Genomic DNA, 10751 nt, shown 5'->3' on the forward strand with positions numbered 1-10751 from the left:
CTACATCTTAATATTACTCTACGCCACGAAGTCAATGCCAGTGGTGGAAGCAGCGGCGGTGGAGCAGGGAGCGCTTCGAGTGAAATAGCGATGAGATGCTTAATTTTGTTACTTGTACCATTTCCAGAACATGAGGTTTGGCAGTTACCGTGCTCCGGATGGAAATGTAAGATTACATCAGCGATCCTCTGCGACCCAGCGTATCACAGTCTTGATTGGTGTGGGTGCATGTTAACAGCTGAGGGAATTAGAAGAAGGTGAACATTTATACAGGAGCGTCTTCCTGTTTTATTGCTTTACGACGCTCAACCATGATACAGGGTTTCCCACGATTTATTGGTTGGTTCTCATCAATTTTTGGTGGGTTCCCATATTTTTTTGGTGCGTTCCCACGATTTTTTGGTCGTTTCCCAGAATTTTTTGGTCCAATTGTATTGATATCCAATCGGAAAATACCAATAAATTATGGGAACGAACCAAAAATTTATGGGATACGACCAAAAAATCGTGGGAACACACCAAAAAATCATGGGAACTGACCAATAAATCGTGGGAAACCCTGTAAGACAGGAAAACGTTGATGCCTTTTACGTGAAAAGGCATTAAAGCAAAGGAAAGATATTTTTCAAAATGTTCTATTTTTAAGTGAGTAATTTCTAGTTTAAACGCCTAAATGTATGCAATTGTGTTTCATGAATTAGTCTATTAAGCCTTCACAATTACATGTCCGCCTAAATGTATGCAAAACGGTTCACAACATCCTAGTTTACATGGTAGCAGTAGCAATAAGTAGTTTTAAAACGCTTATCGGCTTCATTGACCAGTTTAACGTCTATTACCGTCATGTAAAGTGTACAACAATTCACGAAATCAATTATTCCTCACAAACTTCCCACGTAATTATTTCGCGTTAATGAGTGTTGCTTGTTTCATCTTTTCACAAAGGAAAACCCGTGTGCGCTCAACTCCAGCAGGCAATGAATTATTTACTACGGGGTCAAAATTGTTTATTTACGTTCAGCGAACTACAGAAACGCTCACCGGCCGCTTCGCTTATTTGATCGTACTAATTCGAAAACAAACCACCCGATCAACGCTACCCGCGAGCCGTACCGTTTTCATTCCACGAACCCCACATAAATCGATTACCGGTTTTCCTCGTAAACATAAACTAACCAAGTTTCCGGTACGACGGCCACGTCCGGGATGCAACGCTGCTGCCTCGAGCAGATGGCGAGCGCAGTCCCGTTGGCTCACTATCAATTATGGTAATTATATGCGCTCTGCACAGGACGCAAGAAAGCATAACGCAAGGTGACAGGTGGTTTCCAGTGGGCTTTGTCATTTCAAAGCAACTCGGACCGGATGATGACGATGACGATGATGATGAAGGAGATGAGGGTGCGCTGGTACTCAGGTGGGTGTGTACGTAGGTAATTTTGATAAACTCTGCTGCTAGAACGGAGTGAGGGTGTAATTATGTCAAAAGCAATTTCGTGGCGGAAACACCCCACCAGACGATTATTTGTATGTAGTTTCTAATGTGGAAATGATTCGCTTTCGCAGTTTCGTGTACCAACACCATAATTGAGACGTGTGCAAAGCGTTTCCTGAATGCTTCGAGGATAATTATTACATCTACGCTTTCATGAATCGTTGCGCTATACATCCGTGCTCACGCCACGCCATGCTCAGCGGCAAACAATATTGCGATATTAATCCCACCACTTTAATCATTCTTGGCTGGCGTGAATGTAGAAGAAGCGAGCAAGTTTGATGGAAACGTTCGTACCAACAAGCTACCATGAGCTAAAGAATGAAATCACAGACCCGTGCCGTCAAAAACTAGCCACAAGCTAAACGTGCATAAATGAATCATTTCCCCAAACGGCCCGTGCAGCACCCAAGCTAAGTGAAGCAAATGAAAGATTAACTTATGAAAAATGAATGAAATCTCATCTCACTGTGTAGATCATCTCCATCATCATCATCATCGCCAGCATCATCATCATCAACGTCATGGTTGTTGTCGTTTCACCCAAGCACGCTAACCGGACCAACTCGAGACCCAGCTGAACCCATCGCTCTTAATCTTAAGGGACCGAATGCTTTCTGATTCAGTGGAAAAAGTGAAATCGAGTTTTCCTTTCCCGAGCGTGAAGCCAAAAAAAAAACAACTTGAGTGAAGCAAAAAAAATTGCCATCCAAAGATACACTTTTTGTGGTACCGCAAAAAAGTGAAAGAAAATCTGATTCAGAAATGCTTAAATTCCGTTTCGGATGATGTACGATAAATATCTACACATCTGCCATGATCGTCACCGTTGACCGCTCCTTGTTGACTTTCGCCTTCTTCCCAGCCATGTTTTTGCGTGTTTTCTTTGTCATATTCACGCTCACGAAGTAAATTGAGAAATCTAATGTTGTTACTGTAAGCCAGCGTGAGCTGGAAAAAACTTGTGCTTCTGCTGCTCGCCAACGAGTGTCATAAATAAATGTTTCCATTTTTCTCCCCGCAATCTTCGCAGTGTGTGTGTGTGTGTGTGCTGGCATGAAGCTAGAATTGGAATCATATTCAGATGGAATATTTTTCGTTACAAGATGCAAAACCCCTTTAACCCTTTGCGCTTGTACGTGCTGTGCAGTATGGATGGAGACGAGGTTAGAATAAGTCTGTGTGTTTGGAAAAATGAAACGATCACGCTAACCCACATGCCAATGAATTCAAGTGCAACGTTTCTCGAGCTCAAATTCTTCCAAGACTGCTCAGACGGTGGCCAGAACAAGTACAAAAAAATGGCAGCAAAACCCCCCAGGAGGATCATAGTCACAGTCCGAAACCCGACTGCACGAGCTCCGGGGCCACGCTCGCAATCAAAATAAGCAATTTTCCAAATGGTCTTTCAAGCGTGGCACGGTTGGTTCCCTATGCTTGCTGTGTGAATTGGAAAGTTTTCACAGCGCAACCCCCATGCGATTGGACCACAGGTGGGTCACATTTTTCAGTTCCGGTGTGCGCGCTGGACGGCTGGAGTGGCTGTGCCAGGTTTCGGTTTTGCTTCGGGCATCGTATACGTATACGGTAAGCGTACATCACTCATCAGCACCATCTGTTACGGGGTTTTGTTTTGTTGCTTGCTCGACGCGAGCACCACCGACTGAACTAAGGGGCGGGAAAAATCGAAGATGAAATATTAATCGCCAGAGACAGTGGCGTTTTTATTGGGGGTTATTTTTTAATTGAATTGGAAATTCTGCAATAAAACAGAATACAAGAGCTATGATTGTGATTGTATGTATCTTGATTTTTTGAGCGAAACCACCTGTGTTTTCCTATGATTACATGAATTGGATTATAAAATACAAAATATGTTCAATTTTTAAAACATCAATAACGTGAAACTGATCATCTTGCAGATCTTCTAAAATAAGCGCCTAAAGGTATGCTTCATACATTAAATAAATTACTTATTTATTTTGGTCGTTTGAATTACTGGAATGCGGAAGGATTTTATTATCATTATTTTCACTATTTCTCTTGAAATTCGTACTTCGTACCGTTCAAAACAGTTATATTAATATATCTCAGTGGCTTTACAGCACACAGACTCTTCGAAAGCAAAGAACCATCGGAGCCAAAAGGACAAAGGGCAAAATCAACATTTCAGCTCCTTTCTGTGCATCTGTCTCCAAATGTTCTTGCCCTGCAACCGTTCCCATTTCAGCCCAGCCAAACGATCCGAAAACTCCTCCGCCGGTCACCGGCAATGTGCGCGTTCCGCGATCTAATTAATGATTTACAAATGCCATACCAACCCCGAGTGCTACTACCAACGCCACCTGCCGCCAACGCCTCCGACCGTCTCCTGTGCCTACCAGATCCTGCGCGTTGCTGCAATTGCCATCGTACCGAAATTCACTTAGCATTCATTAGCTTTTCCACCATTTATTATGACGGCATTATCACAATGGTGGCAGCCCGAGCGCCAGCCAATTAAAACGATATCCGCCGAGTGACTGTTGCGAACCGGGACTACTCGTTGCGTTCGACGATCGACGATACGTCCCCCGGTCGAGGACCAGTTTTGAATTGGTTTCACCGGAATTGTGCGCAACAGTACACGGGTCACAGCTGTGGACAAACGCGCGCACACACACACACACTGGGTAGGCAAATCCGTGTCAGAATGTACTCAGCACTGAGATTGAGAAAATGCTTGAAGGAAGAGAAAACGAGTCGACTTTCAGTTTCAGCTGAAGCTCTTCTGCAGCTGAGTAAGAAGGCTGTGGAAGGTAAAATTAAATCAGCAAGATTGTTTGGAAACTTCCCGACCTGTCGGTATGAGGCGAGTCGTTTGCAGAGGGCTTCTCTCCCTCTTTAATGCACACCTTGAATCTTCTCTGCCGCATTATCGTCGCCCGCCCAAAGTGGCCAAAGCGTTCCGCTCGAGCTTCATAAAGCATCAGTAACTGCTTTATCGTTCTTATCACACGCTGGCGCTCCCTCTTTGCACATTCCAAGGAGCTGTCGGAGCGTGGAACACAACTTTCCCGGCAAGCGCTTTTGCACGTGACCCTGAGACAAGGAAGCGGAGCAGACGAACGATGATGATGGAATACATACAGCAAATAAGCACTCACACACACTCTCGTGCGGTAAAGTACGCTGCCGGGCGACGGAGTCGGGCAACACGAGCATAATTGAATCGCATCGGACGCGCCACTAGACCGGGCAAGTAACCGGAAGCAAAGGTGGGTCATAAAAGTAATCGTTTATTTTCGTCAAATTAGATTATGCATAGGTTTTGCCATTCTTCATCCGTCGTCCATTGGTTGGGCATGACGGGCGGCAGGATTAGGGCATCGAGTGGGACACTCGGTAAGCGTTCAGTTATCGCTTGACGCATTGCCATTGGCGGGGAGCAAGGAAAAACAAAAATCTTTCCAAAAGAAAGTGAAGGGCAACAAAACTTTTTTTATTGTACAAACTGCTTTACGAACATTGTGACGACTCCCGTGCCTGCACGTCACAAAATGCAACAGTAATGAAATTTTATTGAAGACTGATGAGATTCCAATTGAATAGCTCGTTCCTCAATGTCGGAAATTGACAATGATGCGTCTGACGCTACAGTGATAGAGGATTGAAAAGAGGGAAATTTCGTGAGAAGTATTTTGATGTAATTTAGCAACGGATGAATTCAATTTGGAAGCCTTTAAATGTCCACGCTTGTTGGGGTTCTATTCAAATGAAGGTATGGAACAGAAATAAAAATCTATTCAACGAAGAAGATATATTTAATTTAGGAAATTTCGACAAGCTTTTCCAGACTTTTAAGGGAAGCGGGTACATTATATAAAGCTTGCTGAAATTATTTAATTAATTGCTTTAATCATAGTCATCATCATAATCAACGAGTAGACAACTACAATCAGATTGCTCAATAGTTAGGTTCGAGGAGCGCCTAAATGTATGCAACACTTTTCACTTTTAACAGCCTTTAACTAAACATTTACTTTTTGAAAAAGGACCGAGTCATTTTACGTGTTTTATTTTGTTTCACTTCCCTAGAACACTTTTCAGCGTGCACCAATGGGTGTGAAACAATTGACTCAATTAAAAATACGCTCAAGCGCTTCCGACATTTCATACAACGACGCCACAACAGGAGCACCCACGCGGGCAGTTTTACTACTCACCTCCCACACAGCTCACTGCTTAACCCAACCAAAAAATTTAATAACTTTACTCCACGGGACATCAAAGTGCCTCGCCGTTACGTTACGTTTTACCCTTCGCTGTGCACGAAACAGCTTTTCCTTGTAATAAATCGTGCCTGTCGGTGAGTGATTTGATCATTTTCCAGTGAAAGGGATAAACGATTTCTTTTTTTTTATTTCCCTCTTCACCAACCTTCCACACAAAGGTAGGCGTGGGCTAGGGCACATTGAAAAAGGTAACTTACCGATCACCATTTACAACATTGCTCTGGGTTGGTCACGCATTTCCTCTGTTCCTCACGAACGGCCCCGTCCAAGTCAATAAAAATGGCAATCTATTTTACGCAAAAAAAAAAACAGGCCTCCGCTCGGAAGTCTCCTGCTGGTTACCTCTGTTACCACCGTTCGGTGGTGTGTATGTCACAGCGTAAATTACACCACACACTGCGGGTTGCGGGTATTTATTTTTTGCGATTTATTTTTTCGATTTGACTCTTTTTCCTGTAGTTGTTCCACTACACACACACTCACACACACACACACACGTGTGCAGCACCGTGTTCACCCGGGCACGCACAAAACGTACGCTTGAGCGCGCGACCCGATTCTCAATCCGACTCAAACGCACGCCCGCCGCACCTGCACCATCTTGGGAGCTTGGCCGATGTCGGCTTACGCCACACTTCAAAAGGGAGGCTGTTGCAGGAAAATGAAGCGTTTCGGATTACTTTCAACTTCACCACTCATCACCATCATCATCATCATCGCCGCCACCATTCTCGCGTTTTTACATCCTTTTTATCCGTTTTTCCGGCGGGACAGCACGCACACGTCACAAAGAAACACACTCACGATGTGAAGCGATGGCAGGTCCGGTCAGGTTGTAAAGAAAGGAGTAAATTTCACGATTGGCTAAATTTTGATTCACTGCTACGTTACCCGGAGGTTTGGTTTTAAAACAAAGAAGGAAACAAAGTTTACAAAACAAGCGCTCACGACCAGGTAGCTCAAAGGGACAGACACACGAAACAAAATCACGCAACGATAAACATTTTCAATAACGGGCAAAAAGAAAGCATACCTCAACTGTATGAATGCGGAAGCTATTTTTTAATCATTATCCTTTACTTAATTTCCCACCGGACACAACAGAAGATGGGGCTGGAACGGAATGCCACGCTGTGTTGCCGCCACTACCGCCACGCACGACGACCAGGCGCGGTTTAAGGTGCAGTTCGAGTCACACACTTCGAAGAAAACGTAACGGTTGCCTTCCCTCGGGCACGACCTGGCTGGCAGACACAACCGTACGGAGGAAATTCACGCCACCGACTGAAGGATTTGGCAGTTTTCCTTCGGCTCTACACCGTGCAGGATGACCGTGCCTCCGCACAGAGATCGTGCCGATCGTGAGACCGGCAGCATCCCTTCCGATGGTGGGTAGGAAAAACTCGCAACGCGTGCAATGAAGCAGCTAGCCGTCTCGCTTCGACCCGTTGCGTTTGCTTCAGTCACACGGAGAGGCGAAGGCGCGTTTGCATAGTGAGTTGATGAGGAACAAATGGAATAATTCATGTGCTAAGAGTATTTTTAAATATTTACAATTTATTCTTCAATATTTTTGCCTTTTAATTAGAATCAATATTCAGTTTAAAAATAGGTTTTGATGAGATACTAATATATGTTACAATAAGTTCCCTTGCTTTCCTTCAATATTTATTTATACTCATTTCCCTCTCACAGCACCATAACTCTCTCATTTTATCTCTCTCTCATCTGTTGAGCACCATTGCTCGGGCATGGTTGGTGAAAAAAGCACATGTTTCCCTTTTGGCCAGAGAGCACGCTACAGACGACGGACGAACGGCAACGGCAAAACCTCCACCCAGGCCCAGACACAGGCCGCACGGTTTTGTGGAACGGAAAACTGTTGATTGCTCGCACCGTTGTTTACATTTCTCTTCAGCTTCGAGTAGCATCGTTCGTCTTCTTTGTGGCGGGGGGAGTTTTTTTTTGTCTGACTCTGTGTGTGTGTTGTACGTTCCCCTTTTCCTCACACGTTCTTGCTTTCCCCTTTCTGGGAGTGAAAATGCAGACCAAACTCTGGGAGACCGCTTTCGGCCATCCAAACAAAAGATCAAACGGATCGCTTGGGCTTGACTTCTTTCTGGTGGAGGCGTGTGTTTTTTATGTTATTTTCCTGGTTTTTTCTATGATAGATTACAGTGATGGGTGATGTCTAGCTTGTCCACTTCCGGAATACGCCCTCGCTCAGACTCAGACGGGGACATGGGAGCGAAACAAAAAATACAGAAGACGGACAGGAAAGATCAAGCGTAAAAATTGCATCAAAAGTTCACGTGCCGGACGAGCGTTGTTCTTTTACCTAGCGAACGGACACCAACCCCACCTCTTTGGCGCTGAACATCGGTGGGTTGTTGGGCAAGCGCTGGAAGGCACACACAAAAAAATGGGAGAAAAGTTACTGTTTTTTGCACTCGACATGCTTTGCAGCTTCATTTCTTGCCGTTTTTTTTGCATACAACACTGCTGGGAATAGTTCGATGCCATCCTCGACCACCGTAGTTTCCCCTTTTTCCCGGAAGCAACGCGCCCGGAAGAAGGAAAACATTCCCCCATTTTCCCCTGCCTGCTCTTAACCATTCGGCACGGCACGACTCCGATGACACGTGTTGAATATTGATGAAACACACTTGTCTGTGTGCCACCGTCCGTTCTGTTGCCGCCTTCCACTCCCTTTGCTGGGCCAGTTTTAGCTCTTTCAGGTGCGATCTATGTGTGTGTGTGTGTGTGTGTTTGCGTACGTGAGGTAGTAGTGAGGTATTTTAGTCGTTGTTTATATTTACCACCGACCAATTCGATTTCCTTCCGCTTGGGGCGCATGGAGAGGGCTCGTTTTTTTTTATTTTTGTTTACGCCCTTCGTACGGTCTATTGATCGTTCGCCCACATTGGCATGCGAGGCGCATTCGTTGCAGTGCCGAGCCCATGCATTCGCCTACGCAGGTCAGTGCCGAGCGCCAGCCAGTGACGATACTTTGTTCCAGTTACTCTATTCTTATCGGAGCGCACGATTAGATTCGCTTTGTTTTTGTGATAATTCCGCTTCGATTTACCCTTACAGTGTGGATTGAGGTTTTGTACGTTTTCTAAATTACTGATTTGTGTTTGAGTATGTTTGGCACCATGTTTCATAATCAATTTACTGATTTTTACATAAATAATAAATAAATTGATAGAAATTATTAAAGCTTAGTTTTGGTCCTTCGAACCGGATTCAGTTATTGATTTATTCAAAATAGTATGGTTTACAATGTAAAGCCTTGAAACAAACCTAATCTCACTCAAAGCAGGCGGATTAGCAGGGCAAATGAAGCAACCCCCATAATCAATACCTTCACCCAGCGCCAAAACCTGACATTTCCAATTAGAATCAATCAGTGCGCACACATCCGGCCCGCCTTATCAACGGTTCTCTAATGTATTACACTCGACACAAAGACGCATTCCGATGCTGCGATGTTGCTAAATTATGCTCCCATCTTCCGTCTACCAACTCTTCTGCAACTTCCTCTCATCGAACCATTCAATACATCTAATCATTCTGCCGGTGGCACCATTTGCACGAGCCCTGACGATGCCATTTCCGGTTTCGCGCCAGCAGCAGACGCGAAGACACTGTGCGGTAGCAGCGGAATTGCAAACGAATTTGCTTCCATTTGCCTCTCACGAGTCTCGAGCCTGGGTCTGGGTTGACGTCATGCCACGGAAATAAATGAAGACACAGCAACAAAACGCCTAAACAAATTACCATCCAGCCTAGCGCGATAGGCGGTACGATGTTGTTGTGAGCCTGTTCGTTCGTTGCCCTGCGTATGCTTACAGTTAAGAAGGACTCGTTTTTTTTTGCTTTCGCGTTTGCTGTTTCCGTTGTTCAGCAGTTCTACCTGCAGCTAGCGCAAGGGATTTTTCCCTGCAGCTTTAGCCGGAGTGCTCACTTCGAGGGAGAGTAATGATTCCACAAATTGAACCGGAAGATGCTCTCACACAACGCACTGGTTGTTGCATCGTGCGGCTTATTCCTGGGAGTTCCCATTTCCACTTCCACTTACAACCGATGGTAGGAGCGGGTCTGGGGATTGTCTGGTCGGATAGTTGGTGGGTGGTATTAAAAATTTAAACTGCTTCCTGCTCTTTCTCCCATGCTTTTCCTTCCCTTTTTCCATCGACACAACTCGGAGAGTGGTGGGTTCTTTCCCTCTGTTTTCCTAGCAGTCGTTGCAAAACGCTTGCACGTACGTTGCATGAATAGTTTTTCCCTTCAGAACGCTGCAATCGATTGCCAAAGAATGTGTGCAGTGAAAAGCGCTAACAACATCCCGTTCGATTGCTCAACCCGCTGGCGGCTTGGAAAGGCGGAAGCTTCCAAATCAAGCACCTTTAGTGAAGCATCCGTTCATTTCAGCAGCAGCATTTTCGTGGGGACCTGGAATCTGGAATCCAACCTGCACGAACGGATCAAATCACCGGCAGCACACGCTGCTGGCGACAATAATTGTTAAGCCGCTTCGTCGTCTACCCTTCGTTAAGGCATCGTCCGGAAGCAGCACCGTTATTGCTCGACGATCGGTTTTCGCTTCCGGGTAAGAAAAATCGCACCAATAAAAAAACACGCTGCAAAACCGTTGTACGACGACGATGGGTGTTGTCATTGCTATTGAGTCCGTTGTACGGCATCTCGTTCGCTAGTTGTGCTGAAAGTGGAAGAAAATAAAGCGATACGTCCCACTTCTCTGTGTTGGCACCTACGTACGGGCGAACCTTTCGGCACTCCACTCGCAATTTTCACCGTACAGTGGAAGCGGCGATAAAGAGATGCGCTTAAGAGTACAGTGGTAAAGGAAAAGGAGCTTTCCGTACGTTCGGCTCTGGTCCTTCTGGTTAGGGAAGAAACGACATTGTTGTTGTGTGCATTTTTTTACTGCACTTCTTGAAAACAGATGTTTTGTG

General features: G+C 45.1%; 1 protein-coding gene across 4 annotated transcripts in view; it reads right to left on the reverse strand.

Annotated features, from left to right (window-relative positions):
* LOC120903129 (potassium voltage-gated channel protein Shaw-like) overlaps positions 1-7052 on the reverse strand; it is a 50892-nt gene extending 43840 nt beyond the window's left edge. Inside the window, exons 1-2 of one of the 4 annotated variants that reach the window (XM_040312365.1) lie at positions 6803-7052; positions 5967-6515 (exon numbers count right to left, since the gene is read on the reverse strand). The gene's annotated coding sequence lies outside the window, so the exon portion shown is untranslated. Of the gene's footprint in view, positions 1-5966 lie in introns of all 4 variants that reach the window. The other 3 variants (XM_040312364.1, XM_040312367.1, XM_040312368.1) reach the window with 3 other exon arrangements.
* Between the last annotated feature and the right edge of the window lie 3699 nt (positions 7053-10751).

This window comes from Anopheles arabiensis, chromosome 3, assembly GCF_016920715.1.
Source record: "Anopheles arabiensis isolate DONGOLA chromosome 3, AaraD3, whole genome shotgun sequence".
Lineage (NCBI taxonomy): Eukaryota > Metazoa > Arthropoda > Insecta > Diptera > Culicidae > Anopheles > Anopheles arabiensis.